Raw genomic sequence first — 20,104 nt, 5'->3', positions numbered from 1 at the left:
ACACAGTATCTTAAAAATTGACTTTTAGAGAATTGATTGAACTCTGAAACTAAATAAAATAGTTTCTCATTCCCTTTACAAATAAAGGCTTCTGAAGTGATGTGGATAAAAGAGAGAACATGTTTCAAAGTTCAGCAGGGAAAATAAGAATTATAAGAAAATAACAAGGATTATGTGGTGCTTTCTGCTTAAATAATGTCTTTTTTATACATTATCTCAGATCAAACCAAACCACAAGAGGATCAGCATGACTTGAGATTAACTCCCGAGAAATATTTTTTCCCTTGAATATAGAACATTTCTAAGAAGTTTCCTAACACCTGCTCATCCCTGAGACGCCTCAGCACAATACACACCTCACTGCACAGATGACAGGTGTCATTCATTTAAAACCTTCACATATCACCTCCGTACATGGAATGCAAAGAGAATGATCAGATCTCTCTGGTTGTTAGTGAAAACACACTTTTAAAGCGCTTTTTAAAAATCTATTAAAGTCTTGTCATTTTCTAATATAACCAAGTTCCTACTGTTTCAGAACAACTAATATCTCAAAGTGAAACATTTTTGGCACAGCCAAATCTAGAGTACACTTGGAGGCTCTACTCCCTGGATTTCTTCCAGGAGGAAAGTCAATTTGCCTGACTAAAAATAATGAAAAGCCACTGAGCACACAGATACATATTTTAGGAAAGTCAGCTCTAGGATGAATAACGAAGTAGGAGAAGTTGCCATTGGGGATGCACAAAAGGAGATATGGGTGTGCACTTCAAGAACCTGGAAATAAGATGAATTTCAAAGAATTAAATTAATAACACCGCATTTTCATAACATAGCAGTACGCAAAAAGATTACATAATGTAGAATTCTAATCAAAGTAGTCATTTGTTTTATCCTTTTTTCCTGCTTTTAAAAATATTCAGGTATCATACAGAAATATGTACAGTATAATAAGAGGAAAATAGATAAATAAATGTTGACACTCCTGGTATTAGGCTGGAGAACTAGCACACAAATCTACCTTTGCTTTCTCCCCACACTCTACGTAAATAATAGAATAGAGTCTTTAAGGCATAAGAACAGAAGATGGAAGTTATAGCAGCAAAATTCTGGAAGAGATGGGCTAGTGATAATGACACAAACTACCTGGTGAATGGAATCCAAAAGTAGTAGGGGAGAGTGCCAACAATAAATCTTATTTATTCAATAGAACAGCAGTTGCTAGAACTTCTACCACTATGTACAAGGTCTGAAGAGTCTTCTTCATAGAATCTGACTAGTTAAGAGGAAAAATCTGAAAGATATGAAAATCTGTGGTTGATCCAAAAAAACAAAAAGACAAAAAAAACCCAGCCATATCCCCCTACAGTGAAATCATGGTACATAAGCCCTAACTCCATCCTTAGACCAAAAAGCACAAATAATATGATTAAAATGGGCAGAGGACAAAAACAGACACTTTTACAAACAAGACATACAGACAGCCAACAGACACATAGAAAGATGTTAACATCACTCATCACCAGGGAAATGCATGTCAGAACCACAATAAGGTATCACCTTATACCTGTAAGAGTGGCTAGAATCAAAAGGACAAATAGTAAGTGTTGGCAAGGATATTGAGAAAAAAGAATCCTCAGGTACTGTTGGTAGGAATGCAAATCAGAGGAGTTACTACGGAAAATGGTATGGAGGGTCCTCAAAATAGGGTGTCTGGGTGGCTCAGTGGGTTGAGCCGCTGCCTTCGGCTTGGGTCATGATCTCGGGGTCCTGGGATCGAGTCCTGCATCGGGCTCTCTGCTCAGCGGGGAGCCTGCTTCTTCCTCTCTCTCTCTCTGCCTGCCTCTCTGCCTACTTGTGATCTCCCTCTGTCAAATAAATAAATAAAATCTTTAAAAAAAAAGAATTAAAAATAGAATTATCAGGGGCACCTGGGTGGCTCTGTCATTAAGCATCTGCCTTCAGCTCAGGTCATGATTCCAGGGTCCTGGGATCAGAGTCCTGCACCAGGCTTCTTGCTCAGTGGGGAGCCTGCTTCCCCTTCTCCCACTCCCTGTGCTTGTATTCCCTCTCTTGTTTTCTCTGTCAAATAAATAAAATCTTTTAAAAAAATAGAATTGCCATATGATTCAGTAATTCTACTACTGGGTATTTACTCCCCCCAAAAATGAAAACTCTAATTTGAAAAGATAGATGCACTGATATATTTATTGCAGCATTATTTACAATAACCAAAATATGGGAACAACCCAAGTATTTATCCATAAATGAATGGATAATGAAGGTGTGGTATTTGTACACAATGGAATATTTCTCAGCCATAAAAAGAATGAGATCTCGCCAGTTAGAACAACATGGATGGATCTAGAGGATACAATAGTAAATAAAATAAGTTAGTCAGAGAAAGGCAAATACAATATGATTTCACTCATATGTGGGATTTAAGAAACAAACAAATGAACAAATGGGGGAAAAAAAAGCCAAAACTGAAACAGTCTCTTAGGTATGGAGAATAAAGAGCTGGTCGTCAGACAGGTGGGTGAGGGGATGGATGAAATAGATAAAGACGATTAAGAGCACCTTTATTATGATGAGCACTAAGTAAAGTATAAAAATGTCATATCATTATATTGTACATAAAAAACTAATTTAATAATATATGTTTACTATAGTACAATTTAAAAAAAAAAAAGAAAGAAAGAAAAAACTCGGGCACCTGAGTGGCTCAGTCGGTGAAGCAACTGACTCTCTTTTTTTTTTTTTCAAATATTTTATTTATTTGAGAAAGAGAGAGAGCAAGAGCAAGAAAGTATGAGCGGAGGAGAGAAGCAGAGGGAGAGGGAGAAGCAGACTCCCCGCTAAGCAGGAAACCCGATGTGGGACTCGAACCCAGGATCCTGAGTTCTTGACCTGAGCTGAAGGCAGATGCTTAACTGACTGAGCCATCCTGGCATCCCTAAACGACTGACTCTTGATATTGTCTCAGGTCATGATATCAGGGTTATGAGATCAAGCCCCGCATCGGGTTCTGCCCTCAGCATGGAGTCTGCTTAAGATACTCTCTCTCCCTCTCCCTCTGCTCCCACCACTTGCATGCACACGTGCCCTGTCTCTCTAAAATAAATAAATACAATTAAAAATTAAAAAAAAAAAACCAACATCTGAGTAAAGCCCCTAAAGAAAAATATAATAACTTCGGGGAAACAAAGAAACTTCTACACAAAGAGAAGAAAATGTAAAAATCATTAGTATACTCAGGATATGAATAATCTATTGCATCCATAAAGACAGAAAAGGCACTGTCAGGAGAATTCCAAAAACCAAAAAAAAAAAAGGAAAAAAAATAAAAGAGACCTCTTTAAAGTTAAACAGATGATTAACTGAGTGTAAACTCTGTAGAAGTCTTGAAAGCTAAAATTGACTCAATCCCTCAAAAAGAAGAGCAGACAGATTAAGAGAAGAAAATTTTGGAAAGAAGTGATAAGAATCACTAACTAGGTCAGGAAGTTTAATATCTGAATAATAGAAATTATAGAAAAGGGAACATAGGAAATGAAGAGAGAAAAATCATTAAAAATTTCTCAAGAAAATGTCCCCAGAATTGAAGGACATGCTCTTTCGGATTGAAAAGGCCCAGAACAGGGGAGCCTGGGTGGCTCAGTCAGTTAAGTGTCAACTCTTGGTTTTGGCTCATGTCATGATCTCAGGGTCTTGAGATCAAGCCCCACATTGGGTTCTGTGCTCAGCATGGAGGCTGCTTGAGATTCTTTCCCTCTCCCTCTATCCCCCCCATTGTCTCTCTCTATCTCTCTCAAGCACAATAAATAAAATCTTTAAGAAAAAACTCAAAACAGGGGCACCTGGGTGGCTCAGTGGGTTAAGCCACTGCCTTCGGCTCGGGTCATGATCTCAGGGTCCTGGGATTGAGCCCCACATCGGGCTCTCTGTTCAGCAGGGAGCCTGCTTCCTCCTCTCTCTCTCTGCCTGCCTCTCTGCCTGCTTGTGACCTCTGTCAAATAAATAAATAAAATCTTTAAAAAAGAAAAAACTCAGAACAGTGGATTAAAATATACTACACTAAAACATATTCTGAAATTTCAGGAACCTGGTGACCAAGAGAACAGAGCAGGTCACATTCAAACAATATCATCATAGGAACCTTAAAGATATATAGCAATAACTTTAAAATACTGAAGGACAGAGGTGTATTTATGGACCCTGCATGAATGACTTTTCAACTTCAAGGTGGTACAAAAGCAATACACATGAAGTAGAAACTGTACTTCAAATTCTGAATGCTGATCTTTTCCCAGGCTAGAAACAATGATACGATGCTCTCTCATGAGGCTGAGCAACAGTGGTGAGCCAAAGTTCCCAGTCAGCCACACCATCAGGAAACCAAACAACCATATGCTTACAACAATTCTGTACCCACAAAACCATTTTGCTTTTCACTTCCAATACACTATTCAATAAATTACATGAGATAGTCAACCCTTTATCATAAAATAGGCTTTATGTTAGATGATTTTGTACAACTGTGGGCTAATATGTTATGAACATGTTTAAGGCAGGCTAGGGTAAGCTATGATGTTCAGTAGGTTAGTGTGCTAATTGCTCTTTTTTTTTTTAAAGATTATTTACTTATTTATTTGAAAGAGAGAGTATGCACAAGAGGGAGGAGCAGGGAGAGAGGGAGAAGCAGATTGCCCTCTGATCAGGGAGCTGGATGTGGGGCTCCATCCAAGAATCCTGAGGTCACGACCTGAGCCAAAGGCAGATGTTTAACTCACTGAGCCACCCAGATGCCCCTTAAATGCCTTTCGATTACAGTATTTACAACTTCCAATGGATTTATCAAGTCAAATTCATCATTAAACTGAGGAAGATCTGTAAAGTATATCCAGCCAGACCAAAAATTGAAAGCGAAGGTGAAGACCAATTTAAACATGCAGGATGTTTAAAGTTTAACTTCCCCTCCTCCTCTTTCTTGGGAATCTATAGGAGATAAACTTCCCTAAAATGAAGATGTAAGCCTTCATCTTACATCTGAGGAAGATATATTAAGGAAAAATTGCATACCTTCTAGAGAGACCAAAAGAATTCCCAGGTGATGGTGAAGACTGTGCCTTCAGCTGTGCCTCAGCAAAGCTGATCTGGAAAACAATCCAGATTAGAGTAGGGTAGAAAGTTCTTCAGGAAGATATTTCGTCACAAGACAAAACTGACAGAACACCTGATGTATTTCAACATCTTGAGAGGATAATTGTATGACCTTTAGGGAAAATATAAAACTATGCACGGAAAGCAAAATGATCAGGATTCACTACATGGCTCACTGTCAATTGTTTTGAGCCCTATCAAGAGGATGTGGGCTAGGACATGGCACTTGTGCAGTGGAAAGTGGGAGTGATGAAATTCAGCTCAATCTGAAAATTCTGTAGCGGAAAGTCAATAGGTCCTGCCTGAAATCAACAAACCAAGAAGCAGCAATAAAGCATGTTATTTAGAGACACAGAAATACATCCCAAAATAATCCTCCAAAAATGAAAGTATGGGTGAAAGTAGACTGATGGTTTTTACAACAAATTTTATAAGAACTATTTGTCTATTTGAAATCAGTATATGTATAACTGGTATATATGGTAAAAATGTTTTGAGGAGCATCGCCCTCTCTTCTCCCCTTGATGGCGTGTGCTCGTCCATTGACATCTGTGTACTCTGAAAAGGGGGAATCATCTGACAAAAATGTTATTTTGCCTGCTGTGTTTAAGGCTCCCATTTGACCTGACATTATGAACTTTGTTCACACCAACTTGCACAAAAACAACAGCCAGACATACGCTGTCAGTGAACTAGCAGTTCATCAAATCAGTGTTCAGTCTTGAGGTATTGGCAGATCGGTGGCTTGAATTCCCAGAGTTCAAGGCAGTGGGACTCACCATTTTGGCCAGGGTGCCCTTGGAAATATGTGTCATGGGGGCCGCATGTTTGTACCACCAAAACCCGGTGCTGTTGGCATCATAGAGTGAATATAACCAGAAGCCATATGCCATCCACTCTGACCTGGCTGCCTCAGCCTTACAAGTGCCAGTCATGTCTAATGGTCATCATAATGAAGAAGTTCCTGAACTTTCTTTGGTGGTTGATGATAAAGGTGAAAACTACAAGAATACCAAGGCTGTTTTGTTTTTAAAGAAACTTAACGCCTGGAATTAAATCAAAAAGGTCTACGCCTCTCAGCAAATGAGAGATGTCAAGGGCAAAATCAGAAACCATCATTCTGTCCAGTGCAGGGGACCCTGCATAATCTACAATGAAGACAACGGTATCATCAAGGCCTTCAGAAGCATCCCAGGCATTAGTTAACTTAATGCAGGCAAACTGAACATTTTGAAACTTGCTCCTAGTGGGCAAGTGGGACATTTCTACATTTGGACTGAAAATGCTTTCCACAAGCTAGGCAATCTATATGGCACTTGGCATAAGACTGCCTCCTTCAAGAGTAACTACAACTTTCCCACACATTAGGTATTAACACAGACCTTAGCAGAATCTTGAAAAGTCCAGGGATCCAAAGAACCCTCTGAGCACCACCCAAGAAGATTCATCACAGGGACCTGAAGAAGAATCCACTGAAGAACCTGAGAATCATGTGGAAGCTAAACCCATATGCAAAGACTCTGTGCCAGAATACCATTCTTTGCCAGACCAAAATCACAAACTCCAGATGGGTAAGGCAGCAACAGCATTAGAAGCCAAATCTGATCAGAAGGGGTTTCTAGGCAAGAAGCCTGTGGTATGGAAGACAAGGAAGAAGGCTGCTTGTGTGAAGAAGCAGAAGAAACCTTTGGTGGGAAAAAAGGCTGCAGTTAACAAGAAACCAGCAGCTGACAAGATGCCTGCAAAAAAGAAACCTACCATAGAAGGCAAGAAGCCTGCTGCCTAAAAACTTACATTTGTTTATTCTATAGAAGTCAGATCATTTTGGACAGCTAATTTTGAATAAAGATCTGATTAAAGACTGAAAAAAAATTTTAAAAGAGGAATATAGAGACTATGGACTCTGAACAAACTGAGGGTTTCAGAGGTGAGGAAGGTGGGGGGAAAGGGTTGACCTGTTGATGGGTATTAAGGAGGGCATGTATTGCATGGAGCACTGGGTGTTATATGCAAACAACGAATCCTGGAACACTACATCAAAAACTAATGATGTACTGTACGGTGACTAACTAACATTAGAAAAAAAAAAAGACTTGCACAAATAGATTAAAAATTTTTTTTAAAAGAGCAATATAATAAGTGGTTAGTTATGGAGATTATAAATATACAGCAGTAAAACATAAAAGAGCACCAACTTCCCAATGTGATGTGAATATTGGTAGCATAAGATGAATTTTTCAATAACATCATACATGGAATTAGTAAGTACATATCTCAAAAATTTCAGATAGAAGTGAAAATGACATTGTCAAATCTCCAGTAGCTTAAGACCTAAAGTGAACACCATCACACTCCACTGCTTTGACATAATAAAGTGGAAACTATGAGAGGTAGCTTTTTGCAAGTTGCTTACATTTATTATAGAATTAGATAACAAAACAAAAAGATTCTATTTAAAATCACCCAATCCAAGGCGCCTGGGTGGCTCAGTGGGTTAAGCCTCTGCCTTCAGCTCAGGTCATGATCTCAGGGTCTTGGGATTGAGTCCCGCATCGGGCTCTCTGCTCAGCGGGGACCCTGCTTCCCACCCCCCACCCTCTGCCTGCCTCTCTACCTACTTGTAACCTCTGTCTGTCAAATAAATATATAAAATATTTTTTAAAAAATTAAAAAAAATAAAATTACCCAATCCATCATAACTAAACTTTCCTATTAATATACTCAATAGGGGGTGCCTGGGTGGCTCAAACAGGTAAGGGTCCAACTGTTAGTTTCAGCTCAGGTCGGGATCTCAGGGTCCTAGGATCGAGCCCCACATCAGGCTCCTCACTCAGCACTGAACCTGCTTGTCCCTCGCCCTCTGCTCCTCCCCCTTCTCCCTATCTCTCTCAGTAAAAAGTAAAATCTTTTTTTTTTTTTTAATATACTCAACATGCCCACACATATTTCTTGGAGTAGTGGTATAAGGACTCACAGATGGTGTCTGTAACAATCCATCTTTCAATTGTGTTTTTCCAAGTAGTTGCTAGACTTTGACTATGAATTGGATCTGGTACAAGCCTGTAACCTTCAAGCATTATGAAAGTGGAGGGACAGCATATACACCTGCCACAAGGGCAACCAGTGACACTGAGTTATGAAGGTTCAGGGCACTATACTTAAGAACTTTCATATGCTGATCTTACATATAATTACTGGATATTTCATCTCTGCTACCCACACTAATATGTCTATAGGTTTCAAGTGGATATAAATTATGTTATGTTGATCTTGAGAAGATGTGGCATCCTTCACTGAATGTTGACAAATCTGTGGACTGAGAAAGGTTTGGTACTGTGGTAAGAACTAGATTTAGAGTTCTTTGGACTATTTGGAAAATTGTTCACACTTTGGGCTTTTTTGGAAAATTGCCTGTTGATCATAAAGACACTGATGGCAAAGATGCATGTGAGTAATTTGAACTACTCTTCTTAAAACATGAGTCAAATAAATCAGTATTTCTAAATTAATAAACTATATATTACTTTAAAAACATATAAATAAACAAAAAAAAATACATATTAAGTTTAAGAGAAGAGAATGCTTGGGAAAATAAAGGAAGCCAGAGTAAAAGCTAGGGGCCCCAAAGTGCAATCCACAAGATCTTTGAAGATCATTGGTGGTCCTCTTCAAGGAGACATTATGGGATACTGAGAATGACTATGTCATATGACACTCCTACAACAAATACAACAGTGAGTTCAATGATTTGCTGGACGTAGTCTGATGGCAAATACCAAGGGTAGGTTAAATCAAAATAGTATCATGAAAATCCAAACAATCTAGCCTGTATTCACAGTTCTCTGATGACTTGTCACAAGAAGGAGTGTGTGTGCTGAACACTGCTTAGCACTAAGATTAGAAAAATCCAGGTTCTCATCCTAGGTCAGCTATTTATAAGATGTATGTTCCTGGGCAACTTGGCCATGATAAAATTCTATGATTTGGTTATCTTACTCTGAATTAACTTAATGAGATAACTCTTTATATCCAGCAGAAATAAGTTCCATGAGTAGGTGGGAGGATAATGGTGGCTGAGATGAAGCAGTCATAGGAGGACCTTGAGGTTTAGGAGAACAATGGTATGTATATCACTTTGCTTGGGCTGCCATGACAAAATATCACACTTTGGATCTCTTAAACAATAGAAATTAATTTTCTCACAGTTCTCAGGGCTGGAAGTCTAAAATCAAAGTGCCAACCAGATTGGTTTCCTTTGAGGTCTCTCTTCTTGGCTTGCACATGGTCACCTTTTTCTGCCTCTTCAAATTTCTGGATACATAGTCCCCTTGTGTTTCTTCTCAGGTGTCCAAATTTTCTCTTCTTATATGGACACAAGTTAAATTCTATTAAGGCCCACTTTAATGGCCATATTTTAACTTAAACACTTAAAAGGTCCTATCTCTATAGTCATATTTGAGGTACTGAGAGTTAAGACTTCAATATATGAATTTGATGGGTACACAATTCAGTCTGCAAAAACTGGAAAGAAGACAAACCAGAACATGATAGAAATGCAATGAATGAGAGATGAGAAGACACCAAATCCAGGTTTGGTGTTCTTCCCAGCCCAGCTTTAAGGTGGCTTGATTCTTGCCTCTCAGCTGTCTTCCTAAGAGCTCAGAGAGAGTCTGAAAGTGAAAAAAAAAAAAAAAAATCCTTGGCCTCATCCTCCAACCCCAAAGAGTGTGGGATGATGAATCAAGGAGGTGAATGGGAGAAGAGGATGTGAGCCAGCTCTACTGTAACTCTCAAGAACCTTGGAGTTGAGTGGGAAGTTCACGCTGAGACACAGGACTAACCTTTTACCTCTTCACCTTTCAGCTCTTCTGTAGGACACATCATGGAGAAGGTCCTCCTCTCTTTTTGTTCTTCACCAGCCCCCCAAGCCAGCTGTGGTGGCCCTCTAGAGCTATTCATGAAGGGAAACCATACATGGACATATAAATTATATAATGCTGAGGACATCCTTGGGTCCACAGACTTAGTGCACATCACTATACTCTTTCCTATTACTTTATGCCATATGAAAAATGTCATCTTTTAATTTTCAGCATAAAACTATTCAGAAATTAAGTTGCTTTAGGTTCTAATCTAGTCTAAGGGGCAAAATATGTTCCTGCTTCCAATGGCAGTTAAGACATTAATTATATATTATAGTAAAAAATATGTAGCACCCACTTTGACACCAAAGCATTTTAGCATTTGCTGAATTTCAGGCTGCCGAAATACTTCTGCTGGAAAAGTTTGCCACCTTCCACTGTCCTATGATATTCATATCAGGTAAAATGGAATGGTTTTGACACTCCCAAAATTTTTTGCAGTGAAAACTTATGGGAGAATAGTATTCTAATTACAGTAATTTGCCACTAATGTTTAAAATAATTTCACATATAAAATCCATAAAATTGAGAAATATGTCTCTGAGATATGCAAATGTTTTGGTTGGTTTTTCAAAGTGATTAGTCTGTAGCAGCATAATTAGACATGAGCAAAGAAGATGATCCATGCAGGTGAATTGTTTGACTTCCAGTTAATATATTTGTGTCAAATTCTATTACTATTAAATTGTTCACATTTATTTTTTGAGAGTACCAAGTCTCCTCTGTCTTACTTTTACATATTTTGTCTCTGACACCCAAGTTTCCTGTTGTAAGATATTTGTACAGTGATTTACAGTTGCAACAAACTGAACAATCTTCAGCCATCAGCCAACATATTTTATTCCCACATTACAAAGTGGTTTTTGTGCTTCAGAAAATATTCAGCAGAAATTCACTATGAGACTTCTCACCTGTGGCCAAACTCAAGTGACTGAATCCAGCTATAAAATGTACTCCTAATTCTCTCTCTCCCCCTAATTTTTATTCCCATTGCCATGACTCTAATTTGGATGTTCATTAGCCCATTCCTGAAGTATTCCAGAACCTTCCTCATCGAGTTCCTCCATTCAGGGTCTACTCAATCCCTGCACTGATTTGTCTTGTACTCAACAGCACATGAATCCTGCTACAGCACTACTGTTATCAGACTACGCCCATCTACTACTTTGTTTTCTCAAAAACATGCACATTGAATTTCAAAATAGAATACAGAGTCTATACTCTGTATTCAAGGCCCTCTTTAATGGACTGCATGCTTGTGCCCCTCCGACCCCCACACAGAATTTATGTTGAAATCTAAGTCTCCAGAGTAATAGTATTTAGAGATGCGTCCTTTGGGAAGTAATTGAGTCACAAAGGTGGAGCCCTCATCATAGGATTAGTGATATAAGATTAAAAGATATAAGAGAGCTTTCCTCTCTCTCTGCCGTCTGCCATGTGAGGATACAATGAGAAGATGGCCATCCTCAAGCCAGGAAGCAGACTCTCACCAGATACCAAATACACCAGCTATTATTGGATTTTCCATCATCTACAACTACTAGAAATAAATGTTTGTTGGTTAAGCCACTCACTCTATGACATTTTGTTAATAGCAGCCTAAGCTAAGACACCCTCCAAAAATGATATTCCAATCCAACTTTTTAGTTGCCCACACCACACCCTAATTTCACATCTATCTCTGTACTGAAACCTGAATATACAGTAATTATAATCCACATCTTTCCTCATTTGTCTATCTACCTAGAAAATTATCTTATTCTTATTACCTATCTTACACTTTTTGATTTTATCCCATGTTCTAAAATTTTAGCCCATCTTCTAAACAAAGAAGATGGGATAAAATCAGATTAATCATTCCAGGCTACAGTGATCTCCCCAAGTAATCTCTGATCTCTTATTCCATTTAATTGCTATATTAAAAAAGCACTCGGGACACCTGGGTGGCTCAGTTGGTTGGACGACTGCCTTCGGCTCAGGTCATGATCCTGGAGTCCGGGGATCGAGTCCCGCATTGGGCTCCCAGCTCCACGGGGAGCCTGCTTCTCTCTCTGACCTTCTCCTCGTTCATGCTCTCTCTCACTGTCTCTCTCTCAAATAAATAAAATCTTTAAAAAAAAAAAAAAAGCACTTAAGGGGTGTCTGGGTGGCTCAGTGGGTTAAGCCTCTGCCATCGGCTCAGGTCATGATCTCAGGGTCCTGGGATCAAGTCCCGTATTGGGCTCTCTGCTCAGCGGGGAGCCTGCTTCCTCCTCTCTTTCTGCCTATCTCTCTACCTGCTTGTGATCTCTGTCTGTCAAATAAATAAATAAAATGTTTTTTAAAAAAACACTTAAATGTAGAATCAAGTTATATTTTGTGTAAGTGCATTTTTCTAACAAAACTATATTTGCTTCAATGGGAGAAAAGTGTTTTACTTCTCATTTGATTTATCCAACATGTTTCAGATTATTAGTCACATAGTAGAGATAGATGAAGACATAGATATCCAGATACAAAGGAGATAAGTACTTATTTAATTCATCACATTAGTCAATTATATGTTCATTATATTACTATCAATCAATAAGATTTCCTCACATTTATGATTGCTTATTAGTTCTGTGATCTTGGGCAAGTTGCTTAACCACTCTAACTCAGTTTCTTCATCTGTAAAATGGAAATGATAATAGTCTCTCCCAAATTGGTTCACCATGAGGATTAAATAAATAAAAAACACTTGGAAAAATACCTAGCATGTAGAAAGGATTCAATAAGTATTTTATCACAACCATCATCATCATCATCATCAACATCTTTACCTTCTTCTTCAACATCTCATCAGATAGATGTGTCTACTCATGGACCCATACTTTCATTCAGTCTGTCGGTTAGCAAATATTTGTGTTCCTTGTAGCCCACGTAGCTTATTTCTAATGCAGTCATTTTGAAACACTGCACTTCAGAGCCCCTCCATGATCATCATGGAGGAAGGTGGGGGAACAAGAAAGCCTATCTCCAAGCCACCTTAGACCTAAGTCAACCAGAGCAGCAAAGCCTTTATCTGAATTACAAATGAACAACAGCTATAAGCCTAGAAACCAAGGTTCTGATTTATAAATCCAACCACAAATGTTATTGCCTTCATGAGCTATGGTGCTCCCAAGCTTGTAGTTTTTCTGTTGTCCACTCTTTTATAAATGGTGTTACCCAAACCTCCATGCACAGGTTTACAAAGGATTACATACTACAACTTTATTTTCCCCAAAAGTCCCACTACTTTTCCTCTATCTCCTTATTCGAGGTTTCATGGTCTGCTCTGCAGTAAGTGAAATAAAGTAGTAGAATAGTAGAGTTAATCACTGGAAAGCAAGAGTCAGCAAGATGAAGTCATTTTATAGCCAATTACTTAAAAAATATTTATTGAGCGCTCTTTATACGTCAGATATTGTTTTTAAAATCAGTTTTAAAGATAGTATCTCAGAGGTGTCTCTCATCCTATCTACCCATATGTTCTTCAAACAAATATGGGAAATGTGCCTCTTTAGTATTATTTGGAAATTAAACATAAAATACTTTGATTTTAAAAAAATCACAAAATGATAAATTTAATAAGTATTATTATGTATTATCAATCTACGCAGTTGCTTTATTTACCACAAATTCCTCCTTCCAGTTCTTGTGGAAGTTAGGCTGCAGGTCAGTGTTCATAGTAAGTCTGTTGCTTTGCTTTGCTTTCGTAGACAACAGTGCAGAAAAGTCCACCTCCAATATTCATGCAATTACAAGAGTACCCATGCATTTTCAAACTGCACACCCTGAAGAATTTGGGCATCTCCTTGTTATGTGCACAATTAAAGACAATGACTAATAAATAAGTAAAATACATATTTTTCAATATGTTATGTGATGCTCTATTAATGATATAAATATAGCTTTAATCTCCCCATTGTCTCACTTTTTGAAAGGTCTCCTTTCTATAATAAATCATTTCATATATGGTTTGAAGGAGCCATTTAATTAATTTGCTACCATAAGATAGTAAGTCTGATGCTAAAACCACCTAGGAATGCAGTTATCTCATCTTTGAATTAAATTGTGCAAATAAATAAATAATTTTTGCAAAATTTTTAGCTCATACCTATTTGATTAATGACAAAAACTACACCCATTTTGATTTATATTGGATCTAGAAACAAAAATAAAGAAGGCTTTTCCATCAAATTAAGTAATAAGTCTATATAAGCAATTAACCAATCATCTTCCATCCTCAAGGCCTCAGCAGGAAAAGCACCTTCCTTACTATACTGAAACAAGAAACTATTTTCACAGGGCACCTGGGTGGCTCAGTTGGTTGAATGTCTGCCTTTGATTCAGATTATGATCCTCAGGTCCTGGGATGGAGCCCCGCATTGGGCTTCCTGCTCAGCGGGAGTCTGCTTCTTCTCCCTCTTCATGTCCCCCCTGCTCATCACTCTCTTTCTCTAAAAAGAAGAAAAAAAGAAAAAGAAACTATTTTCACTAAAACTGAAATTTTTAGTGAAGACTACTGGTGACATTACCCTCAGACGTCCCAGATTTTGTTAATTTCTCTTTACTCTCTCATCTGTGTGCATTAACTAGAGTTTGTGATTTCAGAGTACTAAATGACAGAGTTGTGGGTGTAACAGGCAGTAACCAGGATCCCATTATCTCATGTTATCCAAATAACAAAGTTGTTAGTTGTTTTTTGTTTGTTTGTTTGTTTGTTTGTTTTCCAAGTCTCCCTCTTTGGTTTTTCACTGGCTCTAGTTCCCAGGAAGCAAGAGATAAGTCAAATGAAAAAAAAAAAATTAGAAAATCATTTTTTTTTTCTTTAAGTATCAAGTTTTTATTTAAATTCTAGTTAGTGGGCAACCCTGTTGGGACACCTCTCACTCCTGAGCGCTTTTGCTGTATCCTCGCTTAATAAACTTCTATTGCTTCACTCACTCAAAAATAAATAAATAAATAATAAAATAAATAAATAAATTCTACTTAGTGAACATACAGTATAATATTAGTTTCAGGTGTAGAATTTAAAACACTTCTTGGCAAGAGTGTCAGCAGGTGATATGAATAAAGATTTTGGTAAGGCTATTAATATACTGTTGTTTTATAGTAATGATTTACTAATTTTTTTCTGATAGTTAAAAGGAAAAAACTCAGAATCTGTCAAGACAGATGATCATTATCTACCTTTTTTTTTTTTTCCTACCCAAAGGACTAAGTTTGCAGGTAAATGAAACAAGGCTTTATTTCAAACCGCAGCAGCCAGAATATATTTGATATGGGATAAATGACAGTCCTGGAAACTGGGCCACCTGAATTATACACAGGGCTCTTGGGTGCAGGTTTCCCCTTTGATATTAAAACTGTGTTATCCATAGGTTTCTATAGCTCTGAGTATCCTGATTCTACTTCTTCAGTTCAAGCTCTTTATCTCTGTCATCTCTGCTACTTTCCTTGCTTCTCCCAACCTCTAAATGTTTATGCCTCAAAACTCAGTTCAAAGATTGTGGTATTCTTGACCCCTCCCCTTATTGCCCTCTAGAATCAGGCTTCGAGTCCTTTCAATTTAAACCTGTTCCTTTCTTGGGGCACCTGGGTGGCTCAGTGGGTTAAGCACCTGACTCTTGATCTCGGCTCCGGTCATGATCTCAGGGTCATGAAATTGAGCCCCACATTGGCTCCACATTCAATGTGGAGCCTGCTTACTGTTCTCCCTCTTTCCCTCTACCTCTTCCCCTGTTTGTGCTCATACACGCACACTCTCTCTCTTACTCAAATAAGTAAACAAATCCTTAAAAAAAACTGTCCATTTCTTTCTTTTTCCATTCCGACTACACTTTCCCATGAGCTTATCCTTACATTCTGACAGTAGTTTCTGAAGTCAAATAAAGAATCAAATGCTAAGCACATACCACAATAACCCCAATGCAGATGCTGAATAAATGTAGTTGTCTTCCTTTCTCACCCCAACTAGTTTCCCTGATATCAACCTGCTCTCAGTAACAGATTTCACACATTTAACACTTTATGTGTGTGTGTATGTGTGTGTATATATATCACCCTATACTTTCAAACTCTTAGTCTGCCTTCTATCTATGTTTCCCAATTTAACATGAAACATCTGAAGAAACACTACACATAATCCTACCAAGGCTACTTGGTATTCCTCAAATGGTCATTCACATTTCTTTCTGTTTCCTTTCTTGGTTCACTTCCTTTTCCTGCTATCTACTAAAATGTCTACCTCTTCCATTAAGTGTACCTTAAGTCCCGTATTTTCCAAATACTTCAGTCTTTGGTGTCCTTTGCTGAATTATTTTTGCATTTATAGATACTTACAATCATTAAGATCTAAGAGGCTGTTTGAAATCCCATCTATCTGCAAGGCCAAACTGACGCATGCTAGAAGCCATCAGCACTAATTGTTGATGGCTTGCTGGGGTGGCATGGCTTGCTCTGGTCAATAGCTTGGTTCATATCAATGATCTACCTACTATGAATGTTTATAAGTGAAGGTGCTTCTGTAACGTGAGCTCCACTCAATATATTTAGCATCTACTTTGCATTATTCTTTATCTTTTTATGAATAAGCCTTCTATCTTCTATCCAGCATAGAAGTGACTTTGAGGCTTAAACAATCTAAAATATCTCCAAATTCATCAGGCTCCCAGCTCCATGGGGAGTCTGCTTCGCTCTCTGACCTTCTCCCCTCTCATGCTCTCTCTCACTGTCTCTCTCTCTCAAATAAATAAATAAAATCTTTAAAAAAAATCTCCAAATTAATAAAATCACCATCAGTATGTGTTGATGATAATCAAAATATTAAATTATTTTCGCACTTATATCACAGGAATGTGAAAATACAAGACCTTTAAAGCCCCATAATCTCCTCTGAGGCATGTAACTTATACTAGAGAAAAAAAAAGCTCTGTTTTGTTTTATTTTTAATTTTTGTTATAGTATTAGTTTCTGGGAAAAGGAGAGTAATACAAACTTGTCATGTCTCAAGGCAAATTTTTATGACTTTACAACCTGTTAAATCTGTATCATTTCTATAATTATGTGGCAAAGACAAAATCATATTCATTAGCTGAAAAAACCGAGAGCTACCAAGACCAAGTCATTTTTTACAAATGGGACTTGAAATATATACTGATGACCCTCCACTGAGCATAAAGGACAGTATGTGTTTCTAGTTCAAAGCAAACAGTAAACTGTCAAGTCAGCTGGCATGGGACACTCTCTTGGAGCAATATTAAAGGACAGATTTACAACATTCTTACAGATATGCTGAAAAATGAGATACTCAAAATCTAAGAACTGTTACAGTAAATTCCATACTATACGAATCAAAGTCCTTTATTGGGGAAGGTATGTGCTATGGTAAGTGCTGTGAAGTGTGTAAACCTGGCGATTCACAGACCTGTACCACTGGGGTTAATAATACATTTTATGTTAATAAAAAATAAAAAATTTTAAAAAAAGAATCCATGTCCTTGTAAAGCCCAAAATGTCTTCATGCTGAACAAAATACTAAGTTCAAGACTCCTATAAACAGGGAATTTAGAAAAGGAAAATCAGTTTTCAAAGAATTAAATAAAAAAAAAAAAACACGAGATGGAAAGTGAGTATATAAGATGTGTCCTCAAAATGCAAACATACAAAGGTTAGGAATGTATATAACCAGAGATCCCTATTTTACATTGTTATCCTAGAGACCATATGCATAGTTCTAGACCAGAGACTTACAGTCTAGAAATAATCTAGACACTTTTTACTTTGTCACCCTCTCTCAGCAATTCAATCTTCTCTGTTATAAAATGCTGGTTCACTTCTTTCCCATAACAGTTTGTTATGAAGAAAAATTAAAAAGTGTTTTTAGAGACGCCTGGATGGTTCAGTCAGTTAAGTGTTTGTTTTTGGCTCAGGTCATGATCCTGGGGTCCTGAATCAGCCCCATGTTGGGCTTCCTGGTCAGTGGAGAGTCTGCTTCTTCCTCTCCTCGGCCTCTTCCCCCTACTTGTGCTTGTGTTCTCTCTTTCTCTCAAATAAATAGAATCTTTTTTAAAAAGTGTTTTTAGGGGCACCTGGGTAGTTCAGTGGGTTAAGCCTCTGCCTTGGGCTCAGGTCATGATCTCAGGGTCCTGGGATCGAGCCCCGCATTGGGCTCTCTGCTCATCAGGGAGCCTGCTTCCTCCTCTCTCTCTGCCTCTCTCTACCTACTTGCAATCTCTCTCCCTCTCTGTCAAATAAATAAATAAAATCTTAAATAAAAAATTAAAAAAGTGTTTTTAAATGTAATTTTGTCTCTTTATAGAATCTGTGCCTACAAATACAAGGTGTTCAACAATACATGGTTGTGACTAGGTTACTTCATTTTCCCGCAGACTATAACTGCTCAAAAATAGCTAAGCAAAACTGCTCAGTTAGGAAACAGCAGACTTTTCTACTTTATTGATCTGTTTCTGGATCTGAACTGAGCCAGGCTGCTACATTCCTGTTCTTAATGGCACATTTTAATAGGTTTTTATATAACTAACTAAATCAAGAGCCCATTACTTCCCAATTTGGATTTGAAAAATAATTGCCGGAACAGGGATCTTTAGTAGTCTGGACATCTGAGCTTCCACATTAGCTAGAACAAAAGGCAGCTAAGTAATTGTTTGAACCGAACACACCCAATCTGTATAGCTAACCATTGCAAATTTTATTTTCCATTATTTATCAGTGCAGGAGTATCAGACTGTCTTAACTGATTCTAAGTTGGACTGCTTTTCATCCAGGGTCACCTGCAGATGAATTTATGTGTCTGTGGATGTGAAGAAGGGTTGTTTTGCTTTGTTTCATTTATTTTTTTAGTGAAGGAGAAAGGAGACATTTTATTATTGTTTATGGTGATGATACTAGGAAGACAAAGACCTGTGGGGGAAGAATGTTGGTAAAAACCAACATGAAAAAAGCAACAGACATTGTATTCTTCTCTTACTTGAACTGATTAACTAGCTTTTTATTTTTGTAAAAGAAGGGCTAAGGATAGAAACTTACAGTTATGTTCAAAAAAGATATTATGAGATTCTGAGCTTATTCAGGGCTGCTTTCAGGGAAACAGAAAAAAATATTTGTACCCGGAAGACTCCAATATCAGAGGCAGCGGTGGGACAAGCAGACACGTCAGCGATGCGCATGAGCACTGTGACATCACCAGCTGGAGACAACTCACATTACTGAGGCTTAGACTTAGTATTTGGAAGTAGACTGAGGCCCCCAAAATGGTCTGGGGACTGGAGCAATTGGGGTTTTAATGTTAACGGTAATGGTATCATACAGGTTCTCACAGGGTAGTGAAACCCGTTGTGTATATCCCTGCCCTTTTACATATGCGAACTGCGTCTCTTCCAATGCATCTTCTCAGATTTGTCCAGCAACAACCAATAATCCATTTCCAGATTTCCAGGGTAAATGATACATATCCATCGTTATATGTAATCTAAATCTTTCATTAGCTGAAGTGATATTCATTAAGACTCCGCTTAGATCACACAAGTGGTGAACTTAACGCAAATATAATGGCGTATTGTGGATGCTTAAGTATTTTAAATAAGCAGGTCATCTTTATACATACGAAAGTGATAGTAACTATTTTGAAATTAGGGACAATATAAGAAAACATGATTACTGTTAAAGAATGCTGGAATTGTATGAGACGCCTGAGATAGTAGAATTTGTCATTCCTTAGGACCACCCCGCAAATAAAGCCCCTTCTGTGTTTGTGGAATTCCCCAGTCACGAAAGCTGAAAGTGCCAACCATTCAGCATCCTGCATGATTCACGGTGAGGGCCTGAGGGTATGATCTAGGCTCCACTTAGACTTAGTGGTACTGCACTTCTAGTAGCAAGAAAATGATACAAAGCAGTAGAAACCAGAGAATGATTTCTGGGGGCTAAAACAGTTGCTGCACAGCTGAAGTCTGCTGCTCAAAACCCACAGGGGGATCAGCTGCTGGGGTTCT

General features: G+C 38.0%; 1 pseudogene; it reads left to right on the top strand.

The window, feature by feature from the left end:
- The first annotated feature begins 5,687 nt into the window (after window positions 1–5,687).
- LOC122910412 lies at window positions 5,688–6,949 on the top strand (annotated as a pseudogene).
- Window positions 6,950–20,104: the final 13,155 nt, after the last annotated feature.

The sequence above is a fragment of the Neovison vison genome, chromosome 6 (genome assembly GCF_020171115.1).
Source record: "Neovison vison isolate M4711 chromosome 6, ASM_NN_V1, whole genome shotgun sequence".
Classification (NCBI taxonomy): domain Eukaryota; kingdom Metazoa; phylum Chordata; class Mammalia; order Carnivora; family Mustelidae; genus Neogale; species Neogale vison.
Note: the sequence above shows the minus strand (reverse complement) of the source record. Positions and strands in the feature narration are given on the sequence as shown.